The sequence below is a fragment of the Gasterosteus aculeatus genome, chromosome 4 (assembly GCF_964276395.1).
Source record: "Gasterosteus aculeatus chromosome 4, fGasAcu3.hap1.1, whole genome shotgun sequence".
NCBI lineage: Eukaryota > Metazoa > Chordata > Actinopteri > Perciformes > Gasterosteidae > Gasterosteus > Gasterosteus aculeatus.
Window position 1 is genome coordinate 29,748,348 of NC_135691.1, and position 24,744 is coordinate 29,773,091.

Consider the following 24,744-nt stretch of genomic DNA (forward strand, 5'->3'; position numbering starts at 1 on the left):
GGCGCTGGCAGTGGAATGAGACGGGCTCCCACAAGGTTTGCGCCTGTCATTTATTTCTAAACGACGGCAGATGGTGAGCTTGGCGCTTGCACCATCCTCTCAATCTCCCAAGGTGCACTTCTGTGATGGATGTGGCGAATGGGAGCGCAGCAGAGGAGGCTGAGGCACATCTGCGCCGGGCCGATAACGGGGGGAGGGGGGCAAAGTATGTCTGGGCTTTTCTAGCTGTCGACTCGCCCTCACATATTACTCATTCCCTCACACACCTCTTGAGGACTCCCGTCTTACAGGGTTTATTTGCCTCTAACTTTCATCGCTTTTCTTTTCGCAGACGTTATTAGTAAGGAACCTCTCGGTTTACCGTGCAGCTGCCCTTTTAGGTTCGACACTGCTAGCTGGCTGGAAATCTACGCAAACCGTTCTTCCAGCATGAGATAAACTGGATAAAGGCTGTCACCACCGTTAATTATCCCAGAGTTATATTAATTGCAGCCTTCATGTCTTCAGGCTGTACTGAAAGTTATCCAGGAATGGCTATGACTTTTAAAAAAGGGACATTGAGGCATGTAACTTTCCTTAATTGGATTTCATTTATTTCGTTATCCTCATTAGGGTTCCGTCTTATCGGAGGTCTGTCGGGTCTTTCACAGCATTATATTACAGTATACTGTTGTGATTGAGCTTCATGTAATTATAAAGATGTCCAATCTTCATGAACAACAATGGCTTCTAGGGGAAGTAGAGAGTAACTAATTACAAGCAGCAAGTTAGCAGCTGCTTTAGTGAAGAAAGAATGCACATCCGTGACTGCTAAACAATTCAATGTCTAAAGAGATACATTTGGTGTTTCATGATTAAGTTTTGAGTCAGTAGCTCTGACATTATTAAGTTGTCTATGAAAAACACAGAAATACTTAAAACCCCAGTTGTAGTTTTCTGTTTTTGCTCGATCTCTGGCTTGTCTGTCATTACACAAATTACTTAATTTACAGACAAAGTCTTAAACACTGCTTTGAAATTTAAATTACAATTATATCTTATTCTTTGTGTTTGTTATAAGAGTCATGGTGAAGACCGCTGTTTGGCTTTTATGTTAGCCTTGGTTAGTTACATTTTATTTTCAAATCCAAAAATGATTATTTTATTGATTACTTAACGGGGGAAAAAAAAATCACAATCTCAGAGCCCAAAAAGTCAAAGAAAAGCTATGAAATCCACACATTGAAGAAGCCATCACCAGGATGTACAAACACACCCTCACATCCCACACGCCACCTAACACATCCCAACACACATTAAAGTGATAAATCCCTGCCAAACAACACCCTTGCAAAGGTCACTTCAGCTTTATCATCCTAATCATCGAACACAATCACCTTCCTGGATTTAAGTTCGCATTAAAAGCATCACGGCCCTCCCAACCGCATCCCTGCCCACAGACGTAACCATGGCAACAGAGACGTTGGGCTGCCCTCCGACGATGCATCTCCGGGATTCTCTGTGCGCCGCTGCCGGCTGACAAGTCAGGCGTAAAGAGTCGATTTAGCTGCGGCATTGGGGAGGCTTGCACATTAGAGGAGAGGAAATAGGAGCCAGCAAATACTTAGTGGGTGATTGGCGCCGCAATAACAGAACACCCCCTTTGGCAGCTCGTCAAGCGGTGCTATACGGATGCCATTACAAACAGGCGGCCATTAGCCGGCACGGAGGCTTTGTGAGGCTTGTCGCTGCCTCACGTTTTTAACCCCCGGGGTGTTCTTTAAGATGTGTACAATCAGCTGTACACGGCTGACCCTTTGTTTTTGTCTTCTTTAACTTTTTTTTATTTATCGAGATGGATGGACGGCAAGCATTTAGGAAACATGGGCTTTCAAGCTCTGAAAGAATATTTCACATTGCAGAGTAAAACATCAAGATCCCTGCAAAGTGCGAGTTACATCAATCCCAAAAATAAGCTTTTTTTGGTCAAAACATGGCACACTGTGTGTGCACAACGCCCCAGAGACCCAGAAGTAATAGTACTGAATACTATCTTTTTATAAAGATACAAACACCAACAAGCTTTTTTTCCCTTTTTTGCTGAAGCACTAGACCAGCTGCATTGTAGTGACTTCCTCACTCTATGAAAATGTGCCTCATGCTGGGTCGGGAGTATGCACAGCACATAAGTAGCTGGATCTGCACCGAAACGCTATTAATATGCAGTAAAAAGCAAACCTAACCTGTGGCGGCATTCATATTTTGTCACCATAGGGTAGGTTACATTGATGTGTCCTACATATTTATTTTTACTGTGGGGTGAAAAGTCTGTCAAACGCCTGACGAGATGGATTTTCTTTGACGTACGAAATAGTCTCACACGTTCTCGTGGCATTGCGAGATCCCAGCTTGCCGTGCAGATGAGGTATCTTTTAAAGACAATTTTGCATTGGAAATTCAACATGTCTCTTTTCTGCGCCTAATGCTGAAATCCACTGCCATTTTGAAGATCTGCCTAGCAAAACAAAGGCTATGGCTACAACACGTTAAAGGCCAACACATGCTCACAATGCATGCATCCATGGTGGAGTATGACAACATGGAAGAAAGCCTCTGCCAAACAGCATATGTTGTGTAAAATGAGTGGCCTGCGCCGTACAGACCGGCCGCGTGCACTTCAATAGTCTCCTCTACCACCCATGAGGTGGTGCACAAACACCCAGGGAGGTTTTTTTTTTTATCTCACTTTCACAGTCTCGCAGGCACCCTCACTGACTGGCATCTCATTAGGGGAGCGGAGCGCCGTGCTCGCGTGTTCGCCGCCAGACAGGCCACGCCACAGGCTGCATGCTAATTGCAGAGGCGTAGCCAGCATGAGATGACCTTGTAGGGTAAAAGAGGAAGGAAGGCAGAGAAGTGGTTTGGTTATAGCGTCTGGTGGGAAGGGGGGCTCTCCCCCACCAAAACCGCTTTTGTCCTGACCTTGGGCAGCAAAGTCAGCCAAGTCTGACCACGCAGTGGCGTGCGCTCGTGAAGGGGAAAGTCTCATTAAGAAATAAAAAGCAAAGCAGTATGTAATGTAGGTGGCAAGCATTTTACTTGTGATGAGAAAATAATCTCACTGGTTGACGTTATTCTGACATTAATTTGCTTCTTATCATAACTTTACAGCAATTTGAAAGCCTTTGGGTTTTTTTTCGCCTGACAACTTGTTAGATAAAAGGCTTCAAGTGAAAGTCACATTCAAAAACCCATTGCAGCAGTAATTTTGACTTGACAGTAATATGTATATTTTCACCTTTTGTGACATTAATTTACAACATCAGTTGTATTATAGTTTTGACGCTTGGCTCATCTTCACAGAAGGGCGTGTAATTGGCATTAAACAGATCAAGCTTCTGTGCGAACTCTGAATATCTATGTTGATGACACCAACGTTTTTATATTTTCTTTGCCAAGTAGATGTGGACTTCAAACGACTTGTGTGTTTCAAACAATGACCCCCGACAGGCTCTGTAACTTCGTCGTAACCTCTCCAGCCTCCAACTCCACTCACATCTGAAGCGACTGAACTGTAAAGTCCTCTGATTGAATTCCATTCAATGACAAAACTTGCAAACACTGAGATGGGGAAAGGACAGACAGAAAAGAGACGGGAACTGTCCAAAAAAAAGGTCAAGTATGGCAAACTACAGTTTCCTCTGTCATCGAGATAGAAGCGATGGTTGAAACTTCCTAATACCCGAATCCTGGCCAACTTCGATGTACTTCCTACAAAGAAAGATTACAAAGAATGTGTTGCGAGAGAGAGAGAGAGGGAGAGAGAGGGAGAGTTAGAAGCACAGTTTGAGAGAGAGAGAGAGAGAGAGACTATAGCTTTCTGTTTGTTTTAGTGCCATTAGTTCCTCCCTGCCACTCAATGATAAAGAGGATCTGCCATCAGCCAAACCAGCCATCTCTTTCAGTCCTCATTAAAATGTCGTCATATTAAAAAATAATTTCAGGCCTCTGCTGATGAGCGTTTTATTGCCTTCATGAAAATGTTCTCACTTTGGAGTCAACGGGAGAGAAAACCTTCAACGAGTAATGAGAGCAAGAGACAAAGCGAGGACAGGCTAGATAAGGCTGATTTGTTTCATACTAGGGAGGGTCGTTTCAATTTCTAGTTCATTAATAATTTCTTTATTTTGCAGTCCAACAAACAAACAGCAAAGAATGCACGCTGGCAAGAATAAAGTGGTCAAGATGTTAAACTGGCTACTAAAAGAAAACAATAGAATAGACAAACAAACTGCTGAAACAGATTAACGCAAGATAAAAAGCAACAAAAAAGAGAGGCAAAATAAAAAGGACGGGGGAATTGTTACCCTATGAATTCATTTTTTAATTAGTTCTGGTAGGTTTGATGTTTACTGTTGGGGCTTTTGTAAACAGTTTTTTAACAATAACTAGTTAGTCACGTCAACACAATATCCAGTTATTCAATCAGCAACATTGAATCCAAATAGCTTCCAGTGCTTTGCTGCCAATGTTCTCACTAAAAGGCATCCTACGAAGTAGTGAACCCATTAACAACACATTTCACCTTTGCAGGTCAGTTGTTGCTCTCTGATACAGGTAATCTGAGTTAATCTTCTACTCGCTTACAAAATGCTTCCACAAGCACTTTTCATCGTAGACACATGAAATGGAAAAAGCAATTTTCTAATACCCTGCAGTGGAAAAAACTGCAGCAGCAGGAACTTAGAGGCCGTAAGCGGGAGTGTAAAGGTTACTGAAGAAGTACTTTGACACATTCATACTTAAACAATAGCCTAATGAAAAAATCCTGGTGTTCTAATGACACCCAAAAGGTTATATTCGTTGTGCATATATAGCTTAATACAGAGTGGTTTTGCTGTTCTAGAAGCAGGTTGCTAATGAAAGTCCTTGAAAGATCAAAGGCACAATAAAGGATAAGGTTTAAATGGAGACAATCCTACAGCTATTCATCCCCTGTGGACGTATTATGAGAGGTAGCACTTCAGCTCTTATTGTTTGGACTTATTATTATTCTGATTTGCAGCTTTTCAACATTTCCATTTTGCTGATTTGTTGCTCCAATAATGAACAGCTACACACAACAGCGGCTTGTATGCATATCCTGTAAAGGCTGGAGAGAAAAATAGTGGCTCGGCTTACAGATGCTCCTGCACAGCACTCCATGATGCAGATTTAATATAACCATATGCTGATGTTTTCAGGCACCAATGCTGATTAAATAAGCTGCTTGTATCAGATGAAGAAGAAAAAGTTTTGCACCATTTGTTACGTTGCGTCATCCTATCTCTCTCCTTGATAATCGCATTTCTATTCAAAGTGGAGCACAAACAATAACATTAGACGGGTGTTAGACACTCGCCCTCTTTGCCTGAGCTGTGTGTTTTGCTTATGAGATATTTTAATCGCCAATAGGAACCCGAGCGCACCAGAGTCAATCTATTAATGGGGGGAATCATGAATTATGAGAGGAAATTAAACTACTTTCACACATACTCAGACACATGGACAAACTGAGCACACAAACAGGGTTTGTGTGAGTACATTAATGTCCCAGCAGAATACACACATAACTACTTGATTGGCCCCAAGGGATGTAATATCTACGCTTTAATTCCAGATAGCAAGTAAGCATATCCTGTTACAAGCCATTACAAGAGTTTAATGCCAGGCGCAGTGTTTGTTATGCTCTCATTTTACATCTTCACTTCTTAGGCTTTAGCTCTGTTTGAGATGCAATAAAAAGATTTCCGCTACTTTTGTTACAGCTATGGAGTTTTCTTGTCTTGCTAAATTTACTCTCGTAATCAAAAATATTCAGTTGAAAATAACTTCTTCTATCTTTTTGTTAAGGCTGAATAGGAGGGAGGAGTAAAAAGTATGGACAAGATAGACCTGGTGCATGTAAATCATTTATTTTCCCTTCTGGGTCTGGTGTGTTGTACACTTTATTTTGTGTGTTGTATTTTGGGATTTGCACAACAGTGTAGCTGCTGGAAGGAAACATTAATTTATTGCCCTGGCTCTGTGCTCATGTCCATTCATTCGCCAGTTGCTTGTGGCTCCGTTTTTGGGGGTTTTAATACAGACAGAAGATGCCAAAGCAATGTTAGGTAATTATTCATACTACTACCTACTGAGAACTGAGCAGAAACAGAAAATGAGCAGAAATGTGCCAGGAAACAATGCTACAAGCACTCAGACCCTAAAATTACAAAATGAAATTAACTACTAACTAAGAGAAAGATTGGTGGTGTCATAGAGTGACAGAGTTTGTGTTTTAATCAAATGGCAGCCATCATTTGTCTTTTTTAAGAATGACTAGGATTCCACAATCCTTTACCTTTAAGAGGTGTTTTTTTTATTGTAATCCTGAAGAAATAAACTACCATATTCTCAACGAATGACTATTTGTTTTAGTTAAATATTACTCAAGCTACTGGAAGAACATTGAAAATGAAAAAACAGCCTACAGTTTGCTAAAAGCAGGTCTTTGGGTGTAGTACCAGCTGATAAATAGTGCGCTCTGGGGGACCGGTGTTCATTTGTGATATCCTCATTTCATATTCTCGCCAGTTGGGCACGCCTCAGTTTTGAGGTGTAATGTAGGCCTGCCAAATCAGCGGTAGCCCCATTACTCATCCCCCTCTGTGCTGTCTCCTGGCTTGTGCTCCACCGCTAATGCAGATTACAGGGATATATGAGGGCTATTTTGTTCGCTGCAGGGTGGAAACGATCACAGGCAACCCGATCCCTCTCTGATGCACGATTCTACATCTGTTCCCCCCACGAAAGCCTATCTGGAGATCCATCAGAGCCGAGCCCTTATCAGATCCGAGGCTGTTACATCTCTTGCACATCAATTATAGATGCTATGGGTAAAAAATGGGGTCACTACATCAACACACGCTTTCGATCCTCAGAGACATTGTTTGGCTAAGTGAATAGTGGTTTTAGAAATAGTTTGTGCGCGTTAAAGTGTTAAATTGGCCATCCATGATACATTCGTATGAAGACACAAGGGCCTCCGGTGAAGGAGAATAATGGATGACACGGCTTTGCTATAATGATAACTGTCATTTATAATTTCTCTTCATTGGAACTTTGAGGAACTTGGTGGCTTATGTTAGTGGAATTTGTGTAGGTATAAAGAATATTCCCTGTATTCTTTTTTTCAAAAAGGTGTGAACAATCCAAGACACGTTATTTTCACTCCAAAAATCAGCCGAAACTTAAGGGAATTTCCAACTCGTTCTCTGACAGAGAACACCGGCATATTATTAAACTATATATCCATTCTGTGACCACGTTTAATCTTTATGCAAGTCTGTCATCTGTTGGCTAAATAGACCATTCATCATATTATTGGGCTTTTACAGCCTGACTGTTTGAGTGATCCGTCTCTCAAACAGCCTCTCTCCCCGGCAGCCCAATCAATCATTTTTCAATGAAGATGTCACAGCTCATTGTGTGGAGTGCTTTCCCAAACAATTTCCAGAGCCTTTTAGATGATAAACTTTTCGTGTTCACGACCATCTCTGGCTCCTCTGCAAAATGTACTTTAGAAGCAGAATAATTATTTCAACCATATGCTTCATAGTTTAAATCCTGAATTCACCCACTGTCAACAATTTCCACCTCAGTGGAGACTTTAGCAGGTGCAGGATTGTGCTCACTATTAACTTTTCATTAGGCGAGGTAAACCGCACTTGTCATCAAGAAGTAGCTGCTGCTCAACAAGGGACATAATTGGTTTGTGGTTAATGGCTATTTGGAGCTGCAAGACGAGGGTATGTCCGTAAAATCGCAGTATAAGCCTCCAATTTCTCAGGAAGAAGGGTAAAATGTTAAGGGTCGACAGCTGAATCTGAAATGTCTTCCAGGGTTTGTTCGGTAGTGTATGCACTTAAAAAGCAGAAGATAACGGCCGTTCCATTAACTCCGAAGCCATAAGATTGACTCATTACATCCAAAGAGCCACAGTGGTGCAATACGTTTTTTTTTACACTTGTTCAGGTTCAACTTTTCCTCTGTAAACTCAACTCACGTCTGTTCTGTTCTGCTTCTGTTGCAGGATCCTTCGGGAGTTGACGCACAGACCTGCGACATGGGGAGCCTGAACCCTTCCGGTCATCTTCCCCCAACACAAGAGGATGTGTTTCAGATAACCCAGTGGGCAGAACAGCACACACCAACGTGAACCCTTGCTCATCTCAAAGTATCACCGGATCATCTGTTTTGTATCAAAAGTCTTACATGAAAGTATTCTGCGCAGCTCAAGCAATTCATTGCAAATAAATGTAGTTGAATCAAAAGTATAATATGGTCTTCTGAAATCTACTGGAAGTAAAGTACAATGGGTGGGAGGGATATCCAGATATTAAAAAGAAGTATAAAAATGAAGTGATTTGCTATAATGACACATCATTATTTATAGTCTGACAGTATTTATTAGTAAGTTATTTACTTAAGTAAAAGTAGCCTAAGGATACCGGGGAGATTTACTTAAAGTAACAAAAGTAAAAGCACAAGTACTTAATGTTGCACCTGGTTCAAAAGCGACCAATGTTATGTACTTTCTTTATTATGATGTAAATTAATTCATAAGAAAGCATTGTATTTTATAAGACATCAAATCTTAACATGCATAATTATGCTGGCAAATAGATTCATTTTATATTTTTCAAACGTAACGCTGTTTAAGGAGACGGTACTTAATTGCAGTAAAATGAATGTTCTGTTAATGTTCTTTCCACAGGTGATGCAATAGTTTACCCTAACTTGCCATCATTATCTGTTTCCTCTTTCTTACAAAATGTATTGCATCTACGTAGAATATCAATCTCCTCACTGCATCAAACTGTTCTTTTTAGGTCAAGTGCATTGAAATCCAACCTGTTCGCTGACAAATGATTGGGAATTAATGTAAACTGTTGCCTCACTACTCACTCCTGGTACCATGAGGCCTCATTGAGCAGTTGTGCTCTTCTTTCCCCTCTTCCGTGCGTGTCAGCTTTCCACCACCACCATCTCCACCTGCACCCTCAGTGCACCACAGTTGCATTATAAAACTTGTATAAGATCATTAGCATACAAAGCAGGAAACCTACTGTGTCATACATATTTATCTGGATGTGCCTGACTTTGGCGCGCATGCACAATCACACTGTAACCCTTTTACAACCGGGTGAACTGTCTTTCTGCTGAAGGAGAGCTGCGAACAGACACTATGAAGTGGATGTTACCAGAAGCACGTACTGTTTTAACGGATAGATATTTATTCATGCAACATCTTGAGAAAGACAAGCTTACATTTGCCATAAACTTCACATTAAAACATGTGCAGCTGCTTGCGAGAGCTAGAAAATGTGTTTATTTGGAAACAGCAGATGGAGTTTGGTTAGGTTCATCAGAGCAGTTTGCTTTGAGCATATCAAATACAGTTTACACACAGAGGAATTTCGGTCGAGTAATGCCTGCAATACATATTCATCTGCTGCACTCAGAAGCACGTAATCAAACAGAGAGAAATACAGAGGACATGGCCCCTATAAATACTTGTATCCCGTGTGGTCTACCCCTGACTTTTGAATGAAATCAGCTCAATTTCTCATTCCCTTCCTCTTCAAATCCTCTTTTTTTTCTACTATTACCAACTATTCTACCTTCTTGATGAAAGCAGAAGTCCTCCGTTGATTATATCCACCTGTCTCCTTCTCTTCCCCACCTCCTGTGAGATTGCCGTCGTGTCTTATGGCTTTTTATTCCTACGTGATGGTAGATGGGTTCATGTAGGAGTAGAAGCCACTAAACACGCGGTGAGTGCTCGACATGCTGGCCAGCACACACAGCGAGCTTCCTGTGGCTATGACTGCTTCCTGTGGATACGACAGCTGCCACCTTCTCGCCCATTATCAAGGATATGCCCATTATCAAGAATATGCAAGCGAAAAAAGTAGTCCGCGCTATAGTCGCCGCAGGGAGTGTGTACTGTTTCAGGTTATCATTTCAGACCAGATTTGTAATGTGAAAAATGTTAAATTAACCTAATTGAACAATTGGTTTTAAGACAATAGAGCTGAATGGTGCTTTTCGTGTGGGCTGACAAATCAATTTTGAGTTGTGAATAGACCTACTTTTTCACAAAGGCTTCCCACCTGAATGATGGCTGCACGTGCCCTGAATTTAAAACTCATTCCTGCATTCCTCTGCCCCGAGGTTGCTGTATAAAACTGGAGCTGGACAGCTCTCCAAAAAAGAGATCAGGAGGAGCGGATACCACAATTAAAACGAAACAACTTACAGAGGTAGGTCATCTATGTTGTTTGTTAATACGCCGAATGTGAAGGGACCAACTCTCCTCCAAGAGTGACAACATACAGAAAGTGTGAGCAGAATGTATCACCCATCAATCCCGCTGTCAATAAAAATGTAACCAAATTCTATACATGTTCTATTTAGAAATATGTTGTTGCTGTCCTGTGAAAACCCTGAATCTCCAAGATGACTTGTGCTAAGCTTTGTAATGTTTATATTTCTTCAAGTAACACGGTTTCGCTTTGGGTTAGAAATCTGTTGTGTCTTGGTCTGCCATAGAAATGCAAGTTCAATATTTGGTCAACTTTTATCTCTGTTTTAGTCTCCACCCGGTCCATAGACTAATATGTTGCTGCTAGATGCTGCAACACGTCCATCCGCTGGTTGCTGTGTATGTCTGCAGTTCTGTATGCAGTTAGTGTTAAATCGGTTGGCAATTTTCGTTATTCTCTGGATAGCAACTACATAGTTGTTTTGTTATTTTTGTCAATTCACATGAACACCTGTTTTTTAGTCATCCGTTTCACATGAGCTCTTTGTAAGGACTCTGCTTAATTAGACCAACACTGTTCTTGTAAAGCTTTCAACACCAACCTGAAAATGGAACTCAGCTCAGGGCAAATCTCTGTTCAATCATAAATTAGGTCCAGAACAAGTCAAAAGGGCCTATAATGGTATTCATCAGCACTAACTTTCTGCCTGAAATAAACTTGGCACCAACCAATTAAAAAAGATATTGAAATGATCCTGCGCGTGCTTTGTCTGGTTGGTGCTGTGGGAATTGGGTTTAAATGTCATCCTTCTGTTTCTATTCGCTGTAAAACAGCCTCCTGCTTTTCTCCTCCTGAGCAGAGACTGATTAATTTCTAAATGTGTAGTTGTTGTAAACCCAGAACTGAATAATTAATCCCGGGATATTACGACAAATTGACCAATGCTTGCAATCGTGTGACATTATATATTTGTCGATATGAGGGGCATAATTATTCAAGGTGGAATTGCATTTGATATGGTCTACTAAGGCTTAATGATTTATTCACAGCTGTAAATTGTTATGATCTAAAATTCATCGGGGTGGAATGGAAAGTTTCTTTTGCTTGCATTTTTGGATGAATTTATATTTCAGGTTCTCACTTCAACATATTCTCTTAAAGAGAGGAAGTCAAAAAGAATAGTCGAGCAGCAAAGACACGTGAGAGGAAGCTGAGAGGATTCGATTCAGGAACAGTAGGGGGTCCATGGAAATCTAAAAGTTCCCATTCAATCATCATCGTATCTATGAGACAGAGCCTGAATTATTTAAAACAGCTTAGCATATGAAGAGGAAGTTATGTTTCAACACATTGTGGCCATCCGCTGTTTCACCCGAGATTGTGTTCTCATTTTGATTGTGCTGTAACCCTCATATCCTCAACGTGTTTGGCGAAAACAGTTTGGGGATTTATATAACTAGGTCCTCACGTTATGGAACTTGATTGAGCTGTACAAGGTCGCATAATCCTCAAGTTTAGGTAAAAACATACAAAATGTCAGAAATGGAGAAATGGGACTTTCATCTGACAGCTGCAATAATGAAGCATGTTTGTGTACAGTATGTGTATGAGTGCTTAGCTACTGTATCCACCTCCCTCAGGCTGCACTTCAGTAATAAATAATGCTCTTTAGTGTTCTCTGCTTCATTTGTTTTCTGTTGTAACGTCAGTGCTGCTCAATAAATTATAAATCAAGCCTGTTCAACCTGCCGCACATCTCTCGTTTCATTAGCCCTTTTTGTGTGTGTTTTCTATTGCCACTTCCAGGCACACCCGAAGTGTACACACCAAAACTCACAAGAGCTTTCACTGGATTGGATTCCGAACACATGTAGCTAAGTATAGTACAAATGGCTAGAGAGCAGCAGGAATGCAGCAGTAAAACATGTCAAATTATTAGTAGCTTAAGGTATAAGCTCAATTCAAACCACCTTTCATTGACATAATTGCTTATATTCAGTGCATATTTAATCTGCTATAAGCCATGAAATTGCCACACATAACAACACAATTACACACTAATTCACAGAAAAATAAAGATGGATTTTGGGCTTTGCCGTGTTATCCCACAGAGCTGTCTGACAGCGGGCAAGCTGAAGGACTGTTTAGGGGATGAGTTGCAGAGGCACAGTGGGATTCTTTCACTTTCTTTTCTCAGGGATTTTGGGCAGCAAATCTCGCCTACACACACCAGCTGGCTGTTGTCTGGGGGAATCGCCTCAGCCATTTTTTTTCTGATGAAATCAGAGGAAACGCACAAGCAGCCCAAGGCAGACCACATATCCTTTTTTTTATTCCTTCCCTATTCAATAATTCTCACTGATGGGCCTTTCCTTTGAGCACTGGCACTAGTCCTCATTCCAATTAGGGAAAGGCAAAGAGGCCCCCTTGTTTGTCGGCACGCAAGCAGTAATTAGATAATCCCCGGAATTTGAGCGAGTATACAAAAGGGAATCTGCAATTATACCAGAAAGTCCGTCAAATATTGACACAGATGAGTCCTGCAAAGTACAGATACAGAGGATAAGTCAACTTATTATTGTAGAGGTTTTCTAAAATTTTCAAAGTTGTATGCACACGGGCAAATTATTTGTGTCTCAATCTCATAATCAATCAAAATCTCATTATAAAATAGACAGAAAATCTGATCCATTCTAATATTAATTTGGACTTTATTTCGAACAATGTTTTTGTTTCATGAACTCTTAAAGCACCTTTAGTTTTTTTTTCTCCTCATTTATATTGTACTACTTTAAAAAGAAGAATACACTAATTTAGAATCTGGGGTGCATCGTGTCACATTTGGCCCTGGGTTTAGGAAAGGATCCATGTCAAAATCAGTTGGAACACCAACTTACCAAAAACGAACAAACTGAATACTTCAGTATTCTAATACTGCAAAGTTTTGCAAATGAACACAAAGCACAGATGAAACTGATGGGCATAGAATTTGTTTAGCAGTTATTTGGTAAGAAACCCAAATATTGGACTAGTATTCACATCATTTGGTTCAAACCAAATTTCCACAATCCTTCATTTCAATCAAGACAGCAAATGTTAGCTTCATAGTGGCGCTAAAGGACAAGTCGTTATGCCAAAAAGGTAAAGTAATTGAAACGGATCACTAAAGTCAAGATGATTTATTCTCTGGAACTATTAAATGATGCTCAATTGAAATCTGTCCTGTATTTCTTGACTTCTTGACTTATTTCAGTTAGAACCAAAGTGGTGGACCAATCGACAGGCCAACATTGCAGCTTATTGAGCAACTTGAGTTCTTATTTCTGCAGCCTCTAAATGGCAAAAGTTCAGATGCCACAACATAAGCCTACACAGCCTTTTGGAAACAATCTCTGCTCATAGTGTGACATCCCATTGCGATAACAGTGTGCTGAGTTACACAAATTTTTCTCAACATCTCACTGAAAGCCATCACAACAAGACGTCTCCTCTCTTAGAGTCCACTTAATGAGAGTGTAGCGTCAGCGTTCTGGCTGCAATTACTGTGCTTAGGACTCTTTAATGATATGATAATGGCTTGGCTGTATTACCTCTCAGCTGCCCAAACAACATTAAATACCCTGCGGCTGATTAATCCAGCATCCACAAAAACACCCAATTAGAGGGAAAATGTTTGAATCGAGTTCTACTAACAACTTTAGGGCAGAATAGACAAACACAATGCAGCTGCAAAATATTTCCCCTCACAGTACAGTAAAAGGAAATAATAGCCAAAGCTTGTGGATGTTACTGTTTTACAATGAAAACACACGGTTCTCTATTATATATTTTATATTAGGATGGCGCTGTGACGCAGCGTGACCTAAGATAAGTTGTTGCTGACTGCTCACGGATATAAGGAAAGTAAAATGTGTGACCTTCATTTGCATACATTCGGCGCACCTTTCCTGTTGTTGCTGAGCCTGCATCAAAGTCAGAGGTGTTAAAACATCTAATATGAATTGCACAAAGTTGAGTCCATGTCTTTTTTTTGTTCTACTTTGAACCACGATAAAGGATCTCAACACAAGGCTGTGAGTTAACGTCAAATTGGAAAGAAAAATTCAAAGGGAGTATTCTCAGCGTAAAGACGTTCTATACAGTTTTGAAAAATGAACGATCAGAATTTGAAATATACAAAACAAAACATTTCTCACACCACACCATCATAGTTTGTCAAATACGATTAAACGGAGACACACTTCTAACAACTCCCCACCCAACTGCACTCCCGCCAGCACCCGATTGCTGTCAACGCAGAACTCACAGAGCGATCGTGATTATTAATGTTCAACATCTGAAGTTAAGCTCATGAGGGTGATATTCATTTTTCAGGAGTTCCTTTTGTAATGAAGACCGAGCGGTGACAAAGTCCCGCTGAGTGTACAGAGGAAACACATCTAGTAAACAGACATGGAAGCCAAGTACAAGCAGACAAGACAGTTGCTGATAAGTGCATTTTATTTTTCTTTACTCAAGTATGTTCTACTCCAATTTATACAGATATTTTTAAATTAAAGGTAAAACAACATAAAATGTGGTATAGTTTCTAGAATTCTATCAAATTTTATTGACGGAATTAAACATTGTTGGTGGTGTTTCTACAGTTGAGATGTGGTGTCTACAAAGGCCGCGATTCTCTCCATCTGTTCATGTAGATTGTGCGACATGATTGAAAGCTCCAGAGCTTTGATTGTACTCATTTGTGTAACATCCAATCGTGTAAAATATCGGTTTAGTGTATGTGTGTACACATGTGACAATGATCTTTCAGGAAGACGATCATCGTATTTAATGGCCACCGGGAGTCCCTGGTTTGGTGATCATGTAAATAAGGTGAATCCAAGGTTGCATTAACTGGCTGTGACACTGTGATCAGCTTATTTTTAGTCATTGCATTACTTGCACATTTGTTGGTAAATGTGCACCCTTAATGTAATATTGGACCTGGTCCTGCCCACCTTAATTGTAAAGCCCTAACTTTAAGGGAGGACCTGTGCCCATACCTAGTTGTACCACCATTGTTAATTTGTATAGAGTTCTAACATTGTGTAAAACCTTAAATAAAGTTGTTTACTGCCAACAGTCATTTTTGTACTCAATCTAAATAATCTGTGTCAATGTTAAGTAAAGGTAGTAGTATAGCATATCAGAAGTACCAGTGGAAACAGTGCGACCACTGATGAAAGTAACAATTTGAATGCAATCATGTCTTTGACTACTAATCCTACAACCTGTTTGGCTCTTAATGGTGGTAATAGTGCTACCAATCATCACTTTCTCACCATGAAAGCCTTTTTCAGAGCAGGTCTATGCTTTTAGCTCCATCTCGTCTGTCTCTTATCACCTCTCATCAGCAGGAAAGACGTCGGAAGTGGGACGAGGGGGGGCTGCCCATCCGAGGCAAAGAGGAGAGCCAAAAGAAGGCAGCATCCTTATCAAAGGCCTGGGTGCTGAGAATTGGTTAAAAATAGAAACTGAGAGAGATTGGCATCGATTTCTGTAGGCGTTGACGGCCGGATTGACAGCAGCACAGCGGCGTCGAGCTGTTAAGCCATCGAGGGAATCCGCCAGACTGCCTATGATGAGATGAGATGGGAAGATAACTTCTGACAAGCCCTCCACCCGCTACCCATCTCTAATCACCCGCGCTGCACACACACACCTGCACGCATGCACAAACACGCACACACACAAAAAGAAAAAAGTAATTACCTTGTGATTGCTCAGGCTCGCTCGCACACACACACACACACACACGCACATATGTGCACACACACTTGGTGCCCCCTGAGCAAGTAATGGGACTTTGGCTGGCTGAGCATCCACCTGTCTGTTGTCTCCTGCCAAGCCGAAGCTCAGGTGCTCCCACACATACAAAATACCTGTGAATGTCCCTCCACAGCTACAAGCCGGCGTCCTTAAGGATCTACCGTCAGTAAATTGTGCCTAATTTCCATGAGATGCTTTGAACGGGGATGTCAGTGACCTTTGTTTTAGTGCTGTAAATGAACTCCACTAAGTGATTACTTTTATTACACTGTCTGCTTTACTACACTTGGATGTTGTTCTCCCCGAGGTAGGAGCATTAATTCAGCTACACACGTCTGCCGGGCATACTGATATAAATATCCCTGGGTTGTGGCAAATGAAAAGCCCAAATCCGTTACACATATAATGAATTCGGCTAGGTGAATGGTGCATAACAATAAACATGGTGTGAATGACCTATGATGATCGCCAATAAACATAAATCCCAAAACGTAAAAGGCAGGTTTTAAATGTGTCAAATGAGGATTTAATTACAGTTCCTCTTTATTATTATGCAAATTATATTTATTATTATTCTTATAGTATTATAATTTATATATGTTTTATGTCTATTTAATACATTTAAAAACATAAAATTAGTTATTGTAATAATAATAAAAAGTTTTATTTGACAACACATTTACTAATTTGGGGAAGAAACATCTGTTCTGTATTTGGTAGCCTGAACCAAATAGCTATTTACCCAGCCATTATCCAAAAATTCCATATGGTAAATAATAGAAAAAGGGAATCAGTAAAAACAAAACTAATAAATTAAATATTTGCCTTTATAAATTAAATGCCTTTATGATGTTGGATTAAACAATATGCTGGATGTCATTATTGAAAACTATAAGTTAGTATTTCAGTGTTGTACACTCTATAATAAGTAATATTTGGACTTTAAAACAGACATATGTTTGTACTTATTTTTCATGACGAACATCACAAAATTACCCGAATTCAATAAACAAATGCAAAGTCTTGAATTGAATTCATAAAGATTTAGGATTTATGGATGGGACCTTTGTCAGATTCTGTCTCATGCTTGGTTTTAAAATGATCATAGGAAGCCAAGATAATAATCATTAAAAAAAGTTTGACTTCTTATAGCTGAATCTGTCTGTCATCTGTCCGGTTGATTCTCCTCAATTTAAAATTGCCGTAGAGACAATTACTGTGGGCTCCTTCTAATTAGAAGAACTGAAATCTATGAGAACGTGGTATGAATTATTGAGTTCCTTTTCCAGGAAGGGTCGCTGTTAAAACAAATACTTTTTGTTAGACCTTTTGTCAGTGTGTTGCTGAAGGTCTGAATGGAAAAGAATACAGGTGTGTGTCTCCCTCTGGTGGTGCTAAAAAAATCTAATTTGTATGTTTCAAAATGGCGGTGGTAACAAGCTTTTTCTGGTGGATACCATTTGGTCTAATGGCTCGGATTTGGTGCCCTAAGGAATTTTCCTAAGCCTTTTAATTGAAGCCAAACATTAGATCTCTTTGAAGTTTTTGATCGAATAATACGGATGTTTTTAAAGTATTCGACAAATCAAGCTCTAACATTTAATTCAAGCCAAACTGCAGATGTTTTTAATGTATTCGACTTAAACTATGACTTCATTTGCATAATTTTGTCCCTGATGGTCTAGTGGCTAGGATTTGGTGCTTTCACCGCCGCGGCCCGGGTTCAATTCCCGGTCAGGGAAGTGAGACTTAGAGTTTGGAATTCCAGATCCAACGTTTAATTCAAGCCAAACTGCAGATGTTTTTAAAGTATTTGACTTAAACTATGACTTCATTTGCATAATTGTGTCCCTGATTGTCTAGTGGCTAGGATTTGGCGCTTTCACCGCTGTGGCCCGGGTTCAATTTCCGGTCAGGGAAGTCAGATATAAAGTGTTAAATTCCTGGTCAGGGAATTCAAGCTTTAACTTTTAATTCAAGCCAAACTGCAGATGTTTTTAATGTATTCGACTTAAACTATGACTTCGTTTGCATAATCATGTCCCTGATGGTCTAGTGGCTAGGATTCGGTGCTCTCACCGCCGCGGCCCGGGTTCAATTCCCGGTCAGGGAAATGAGATTTAGAGTTTGGAATCCCAGATCCAACTTTTAATTCAAGCCAAACTACAGATGTTTTTAAAGCATTCGACTTAAACTATGACTCCATTTGCATAATTGTGTCCCTGAGGGTCTAGTGGCTAGGATTTGGCACCTTCACCGCTGTGGCCCGGGTTCAATTTCCGGTCAGGGAAGTCAGATATAAAGTGTTAAATTCCTGGTCAGGGAATTCAAGCTTTAACTTTTAATTCAAGCCAAACTGCAGATGTTTTTAATGTATTCGACTTAAACTATGACTCCATTTGCATAATTGTGTCCCTGATGGTCTAGTGGCTAGGATTTGGCGCTTTCACAAATGTGGCCCGGGTTCAATTTCCGGTCAGGGAAGTCAGATATAAAGTGTTAAATTCCTGGTCAGGGAATTCAAGCTTTAACTTTTAATTCAAGCCAAACTGCAGATGTTTTTAAAGTTTTCGACTTAAATTAAGACTTCATTAGCATAATCATGTCCCTGATGGTCTAGTGGCTAGGATTTGGCGCTTTCACCGCCGCGGCCCGGGTTCAATTCCCGGTCAGGGAAATGAGATTTAGAGTTTGGAATTCCAGATCCAACTTTTAATTCAAGCCAAACTGCAGATGTTTTTAAAGCATTCGACTTAAACTATGACTTCATTTGCATAATTGTGTCCCTGAGGGTCTAGTGGCTAGGATTTGGCGCTTTCACCGCTGTGGCCAGGGTTCAATTTCCGGTCAGGGAAGTCAGATATAAAGTGTTAAATTCCTGGTCAGGGAATTCAAGCTTTAACTTTTAATTCAAGCCAAACTGCAGATGTTTTTAATGTATTCGACTTAAACTATGACTTCATTTGCATAATTGTGTCCCTGATGGTCTAGTGGCTAGGATTTGGCGCTTTCACAAATGTGGCCCGGGTTCAATTTCCGGTCAGGGAAGTCAGATATAAAGTGTTAAATTCCTGGTCAGGGAATTCAAGCTTTAACTTTTAATTCAAGCCAAACTGCAGATGTTTTTAATGTATTCGACTTAAACTATGACTTCATTTGCATAATTGTGTCCCTGATGGTCTAGTGGCTAGGATTTGGCGCTGTCACAGCTGTGGCCCGGGTTCAATTTCCGGTCAGGGAAATCAGATATAAAGTGTTAAATTCCTAGTCAGGGAATTGAAGCTCTAAATTTTAATTCAAGCCAAACTACAGATGTTTTTAAAGCATTCGACTTAAACTATGACTCCATTTGCATAATTGTGTCCCTGATGGTCTAGTGGCTAGGATTTGGCGCTTTCACCGCTGTGGCCCGGGTTCAATTTCCGGTCAGGGAAGTCAGATATAAAGTGTTAAATTCCTGGTCAGGGAATTCAAGCTTTAACTTTTAATTCAAGCCAAACTGCAGATGTTTTTAAAGTTTTTGACTTAAATTAAGACTTCATTTGCATAATCATGTCCCTGATGGTCTAGTGGCTAGGATTCGGTGCTCTCACCGCCGCGGCCCGGGTTCAATTCCCGGTCAGGGAAATGAGATTTAGAGTTTGGATCCAACTTTTAATTCAAGCCAAACTGCAGATGTTTTTAAAGCATTCGACTTAAACTATGACTTCATTTGCATAATTGTGTCCCTGAGGGTCTAGTGGCTAGGATTTGGCGCTTTCACCGCTGTGGCCAGGGTTCAATTTCCGGTCAGGGAAGTCAGATATAAAGTGTTAAATTCCTGGTCAGGGAATTCCAGCTTTAACTTTTAATTCAAGCCAAACTGCAGATGTTTTTAATGTATTCGACTTAAACTATGACTTCATTTGCATAATTGTGTCCCTGAGGGTCTAGTGGCTAGGATTTGGCGCTTTCACCGCTGTGGCCAGGGTTCAATTTCCGGTCAGGGAAGTCAGATATAAAGTGTTAAATTCCTGGTCAGGGAATTCCAGCTTTAACTTTTAATTCAAGCCAAACTGCAGATGTTTTTAATGTATTCGACTTAAACTATGACTTCATTTGCATAATTGTGTCCCTGAGGGTCTAGTGGCTAGGATTTGGCGCTTTCACCGCTGTGGCCAGGGTTCAATTTCCGGTCAGGGAAGTCAGATATAAAGTGTTAAATTCCTGGTCAGGGAATTCAAGCTTTAACTTTTAATTCAAGCCAAACTGCAGATGTTTTTAATGTATTCGACTTAAACTATGACTTCATTTGCATAATTGTGTCCCTGGTGGTCTAGTGGCTAGGATTTGGCGCTTTCACCGCCGCGGCCCGGGTTCAATTCCCGGTCAGGGAAATGAGATTTAGAGTTTGGAATTCCAGATCCAACTTTTAATTCAAGCCAAATTGCAGATGTTATGGAATTCCAGATCCAACTTTTAATTCAAGCCAAACTGCAGATGTTTTTAAAGTTTTCGACTTAAATTAAGACTTCATTAGCATAATCATGTCCCTGATGGTCTAGTGGCTAGGATTCGGCGCTCTCACTGCCGCGGCCCGGGTTCAATTCCCGGTCAGGGAAATGAGATTTAGAGTTTGGAATTCCAGATCCAACTTTTAATTCAAGCCAAACTGCAGATGTTTTTAATGTATTCGACTTAAACTATGACTTCATTTGCATAATTGTGTCCCTGGTGGTCTAGTGGCTAGGATTTGGCGCTTTCACCGCCGCGGCCCGGGTTCAATTCCCGGTCAGGGAAATGAGATTTAGAGTTTGGAATTCCAGATCCAACTTTTAATTCAAGCCAAACTGCAGATGTTTTTAATGTATTCGACTTAAACTATGACTTCATTTGCATAATTGTGTCCCTGGTGGTCTAGTGGCTAGGATTTGGCGCTTTCACCGCCGCGGCCCGGGTTCAATTCCCGGTCAGGGAAATGAGATTTAGAGTTTGCAATTCCAGATCCAACTTTTAATTCAAGCCAAACTGCAGATGTTTTTAAAGCATTCGACTTAAACTATGACTTCATTTGCATAATTGTGTCCCTGAGGGTCTAGTGGCTAGGATTTGGCGCTTTCACCGCTGTGGCCAGGGTTCAATTTCCGGTCAGGGAAGTCAGATATAAAGTGTTAAATTCCTGGTCAGGGAATTCAAGCTTTAACTTTTAATTCAAGCCAAACTGCAGATGTTTTTAATGTATTCGACTTAAACTATGACTTCATTTGCATAATTGTGTCCCTGGTGGTCTAGTGGCTAGGATTTGGCGCTTTCACCGCCGCGGCCCGGGTTCAATTCCCGGTCAGGGAAATGAGATTTAGAGTTTGGAATTCCAGATCCAACTTTTAATTCAAGCCAAATTGCAGATGTTATGGAATTCCAGATCCAACTTTTAATTCAAGCCAAACTGCAGATGTTTTTAAAGTTTTCGACTTAAATTAAGACTTCATTAGCATAATCATGTCCCTGATGGTCTAGTGGCTAGGATTCGGCGCTCTCACTGCCGCGGCCCGGGTTCAATTCCCGGTCAGGGAAATGAGATTTAGAGTTTGGAATTCCAGATCCAACTTTTAATTCAAGCCAAACTGCAGATGTTTTTAATGTATTCGACTTAAACTATGACTTCATTTGCATAATTGTGTCCCTGGTGGTCTAGTGGCTAGGATTTGGCGCTTTCACCGCCGCGGCCCGGGTTCAATTCCCGGTCAGGGAAATGAGATTTAGAGTTTGGAATTCCAGATCCAACTTTTAATTCAAGCCAAATTGCAGATGTTATGGAATTCCAGAGCCAACTTTTAATTCAAGCCAAACTGCAGATGTTTTTAAAGTTTTCGACTTAAATTAAGACTTCATTAGCATAATCATGTCCCTGATGGTCTAGTGGCTAGGATTCGGCGCTCTCACTGCCGCGGCCCGGGTTCAATTCCCGGTCAGGGAAATGAGATTTAGAGTTTGGAATTCCAGATCCAACTTTTAATTCAAGCCAAACTGCAGATGTTTTTAATGTATTCGACTTAAACTATGACTTCATTTGCATAATTGTGTCCCTGGTGGTCTAGTGGCTAGGATTTGGCGCTTTCACCGCCGCGGCCCGGGTTCAATTCCCGGTCAGGGAAATGAGATTTAGAGTTTGGAATTCCAGATCCAACTTTTAATTCAAGCCAAATTGCAGATGTTATGGAATTCCAGATCCAACTTTTAATTCAAGCCAAACTGCAGATGTTTTTAAAGTTTTCGACTTAAATTAAGACTTCATTAGCATAATCATGTCCCTGATGGTCTAGTGGCTAGGATTCGGCGCTCTCACTGCCGCGGCCCGGGTTCAATTCCCGGTCAGGGAAATGAGATTTAGAGTTTGGAATTCCAGATCCAACTTTTAATTCAAGCCAAACTGCAGATGTTTTTAATGTATTCGACTTAAACTATGACTTCATTTGCATAATTGTGTCCCTGGTGGTCTAGTGGCTAGGATTTGGCGCTTTCACTGCCGCGGCCCGGGTTCAATTCCCGGTCAGGGAAATGAGATTTAGAGTTTGGAATTCCAGATCCAACTTTTAATTCAAGCCAAATTGCAGATGTTATGGAATTCCAGATCCAACTTTTAATTCAAGCCAAACTGCAGATGTTTTTAAAGTTTTCGACTTAAATTAAGACTTCATTAGCATAATCATGTCCCTGATGGTCTAGTGGCTAGGATTCGGCGCTCTCACTGCCGCGGCCCGGGTTCAATTCCCGGTCAGGGAAATGAGATTTAGAGTTTGGAATTCCAGATCCAACTTTTAATTCAAGCCAAACTGCAGATGTTTTTAATGTATTCGACTTAAACTATGACTTCATTTGCATAATTGTGTCCCTGGTGGTCTAGTGGCTAGGATTTGGCGCTTTCACCGCCGCGGCCCGGGTTCAATTCCCGGTCAGGGAAATGAGATTTAGAGTTTGGAATTCCAGATCCAACTTTTAATTCAAGCCAAATTGCAGATGTTATGGAATTCCAGATCCAACTTTTAATTCAAGCCAAACTGCAGATGTTTTTAAAGTTTTCGACTTAAATTAAGACTTCATTAGCATAATCATGTCCCTGATGGTCTAGTGGCTAGGATTCGGCGCTCTCACTGCCGCGGCCCGGGTTCAATTCCCGGTCAGGGAAATGAGATTTAGAGTTTGGAATTCCAGATCCAACTTTTAATTCAAGCCAAACTGCAGATGTTTTTAATGTATTCGACTTAAACTATGACTTCATTTGCATAATTGTGTCCCTGGTGGTCTAGTGGCTAGGATTTGGCGCTTTCACCGCCGCGGCCCGGGTTCAATTCCCGGTCAGGGAAATGAGATTTAGAGTTTGGAATTCCAGATCCAACTTTTAATTCAAGCCAAACTGCAGATGTTTTTAAAGCATTCGACTTAAACTATGACTTAATTTGCATAATTGTGTCCCTGAGGGTCTAGTGGCTAGGATTTGGCGCTTTCACCGCTGTGGCCAGGGTTCAATTTCCGGTCAGGGAAGTCAGATATAAAGTGTTAAATTCCTGGTCAGGGAATTCAAGCTTTAACTTTTAATTCAAGCCAAACTGCAGATGTTTTTAATGTATTCGACTTAAACTATGACTTAATTTGCATAATTGTGTCCCTGATGGTCTAGTGGCTAGGATTTGGCGCTTTCACCGCCGCGGCCCGTGTTCAATTCCCGGTCAGGGAAATGAGATTTAGAGTTTGGAATTCCAGATCCAACTTTTAATTCAAGCCAAACTGCAGATGTTTTTAATGTATTCGACTTAAACTATGACTTCATTTGCATAATTGTGTCCCTGGTGGTCTAGTGGCTAGGATTTGGCGCTTTCACCGCCGCGGCCCGGGTTCAATTCCCGGTCAGGGAAATGAGATTTAGAGTTTGGAATTCCAGATCCAACTTTTAATTCAAGCCAAATTGCAGATGTTATGGAATTCCAGATCCAACTTTTAATTCAAGCCAAACTGCAGATGTTTTTAAAGTTTTCGACTTAAATTAAGACTTCATTAGCATAATCATGTCCCTGATGGTCTAGTGGCTAGGATTCGGCGCTCTCACTGCCGCGGCCCGGGTTCAATTCCCGGTCAGGGAAATGAGATTTAGAGTTTGGAATTCCAGATCCAACTTTTAATTCAAGCCAAACTGCAGATGTTTTTAATGTATTCGACTTAAACTATGACTTCATTTGCATAATTGTGTCCCTGGTGGTCTAGTGGCTAGGATTTGGCGCTTTCACCGCCGCGGCCCGGGTTCAATTCCCGGTCAGGGAAATGAGATTTAGAGTTTGGAATTCCAGATCCAACTTTTAATTCAAGCCAAATTGCAGATGTTATGGAATTCCAGATCCAACTTTTAATTCAAGCCAAACTGCAGATGTTTTTAAAGTTTTCGACTTAAATTAAGACTTCATTAGCATAATCATGTCCCTGATGGTCTAGTGGCTAGGATTCGGCGCTCTCACTGCCGCGGCCCGGGTTCAATTCCCGGTCAGGGAAATGAGATTTAGAGTTTGGAATTCCAGATCCAACTTTTAATTCAAGCCAAACTGCAGATGTTTTTAATGTATTCGACTTAAACTAT

The 24,744-nt window shown here is 40.7% G+C and overlaps 1 long non-coding RNA gene and 16 other non-coding genes across 17 annotated transcripts in view; all 17 read left to right on the forward strand.

Moving 5' to 3' along the window:
- Positions 1–8,333, forward strand: part of LOC120818153 (uncharacterized) — a 35,677-nt gene extending 27,344 nt beyond the window's left edge. Inside the window, exon 3 of the long non-coding RNA XR_005712093.2 lies at positions 8,093–8,333. This is a non-coding gene — a long non-coding RNA (uncharacterized LOC120818153). The remainder of the gene's footprint in view (positions 1–8,092) is intronic.
- A 9,476-nt stretch (positions 8,334–17,809) lies between these two features.
- trnae-uuc (transfer RNA glutamic acid (anticodon UUC)) lies at positions 17,810–17,881 on the forward strand. The gene has a single exon. It is a non-coding gene; the product is annotated as a tRNA-Glu (tRNA).
- A 299-nt stretch (positions 17,882–18,180) lies between these two features.
- On the forward strand, positions 18,181–18,252 carry trnae-cuc (transfer RNA glutamic acid (anticodon CUC)). Its single transcript has one exon. It is a non-coding gene; the product is annotated as a tRNA-Glu (tRNA).
- A 492-nt stretch (positions 18,253–18,744) lies between these two features.
- Positions 18,745–18,816, forward strand: trnae-uuc (transfer RNA glutamic acid (anticodon UUC)). Its single transcript has one exon. It is a non-coding gene; the product is annotated as a tRNA-Glu (tRNA).
- An 878-nt stretch (positions 18,817–19,694) lies between these two features.
- trnae-cuc (transfer RNA glutamic acid (anticodon CUC)) lies at positions 19,695–19,766 on the forward strand. Its single transcript has one exon. It is a non-coding gene; the product is annotated as a tRNA-Glu (tRNA).
- Positions 19,767–20,443: 677 nt separating this feature from the next.
- Positions 20,444–20,515, forward strand: trnae-uuc (transfer RNA glutamic acid (anticodon UUC)). The gene has a single exon. It is a non-coding gene; the product is annotated as a tRNA-Glu (tRNA).
- A 331-nt stretch (positions 20,516–20,846) lies between these two features.
- trnae-uuc (transfer RNA glutamic acid (anticodon UUC)) lies at positions 20,847–20,918 on the forward strand. The gene has a single exon. It is a non-coding gene; the product is annotated as a tRNA-Glu (tRNA).
- A 106-nt stretch (positions 20,919–21,024) lies between these two features.
- Positions 21,025–21,096, forward strand: trnae-uuc (transfer RNA glutamic acid (anticodon UUC)). Its single transcript has one exon. It is a non-coding gene; the product is annotated as a tRNA-Glu (tRNA).
- A 299-nt stretch (positions 21,097–21,395) lies between these two features.
- trnae-uuc (transfer RNA glutamic acid (anticodon UUC)) lies at positions 21,396–21,467 on the forward strand. Its single transcript has one exon. It is a non-coding gene; the product is annotated as a tRNA-Glu (tRNA).
- Positions 21,468–21,798: 331 nt separating this feature from the next.
- On the forward strand, positions 21,799–21,870 carry trnae-uuc (transfer RNA glutamic acid (anticodon UUC)). The gene has a single exon. It is a non-coding gene; the product is annotated as a tRNA-Glu (tRNA).
- A 331-nt stretch (positions 21,871–22,201) lies between these two features.
- On the forward strand, positions 22,202–22,273 carry trnae-uuc (transfer RNA glutamic acid (anticodon UUC)). Its single transcript has one exon. It is a non-coding gene; the product is annotated as a tRNA-Glu (tRNA).
- A 331-nt stretch (positions 22,274–22,604) lies between these two features.
- trnae-uuc (transfer RNA glutamic acid (anticodon UUC)) lies at positions 22,605–22,676 on the forward strand. Its single transcript has one exon. It is a non-coding gene; the product is annotated as a tRNA-Glu (tRNA).
- Positions 22,677–23,007: 331 nt separating this feature from the next.
- Positions 23,008–23,079, forward strand: trnae-uuc (transfer RNA glutamic acid (anticodon UUC)). The gene has a single exon. It is a non-coding gene; the product is annotated as a tRNA-Glu (tRNA).
- Positions 23,080–23,410: 331 nt separating this feature from the next.
- trnae-uuc (transfer RNA glutamic acid (anticodon UUC)) lies at positions 23,411–23,482 on the forward strand. Its single transcript has one exon. It is a non-coding gene; the product is annotated as a tRNA-Glu (tRNA).
- A 299-nt stretch (positions 23,483–23,781) lies between these two features.
- trnae-uuc (transfer RNA glutamic acid (anticodon UUC)) lies at positions 23,782–23,853 on the forward strand. The gene has a single exon. It is a non-coding gene; the product is annotated as a tRNA-Glu (tRNA).
- A 106-nt stretch (positions 23,854–23,959) lies between these two features.
- trnae-uuc (transfer RNA glutamic acid (anticodon UUC)) lies at positions 23,960–24,031 on the forward strand. Its single transcript has one exon. It is a non-coding gene; the product is annotated as a tRNA-Glu (tRNA).
- A 331-nt stretch (positions 24,032–24,362) lies between these two features.
- Positions 24,363–24,434, forward strand: trnae-uuc (transfer RNA glutamic acid (anticodon UUC)). The gene has a single exon. It is a non-coding gene; the product is annotated as a tRNA-Glu (tRNA).
- Positions 24,435–24,744: the final 310 nt, after the last annotated feature.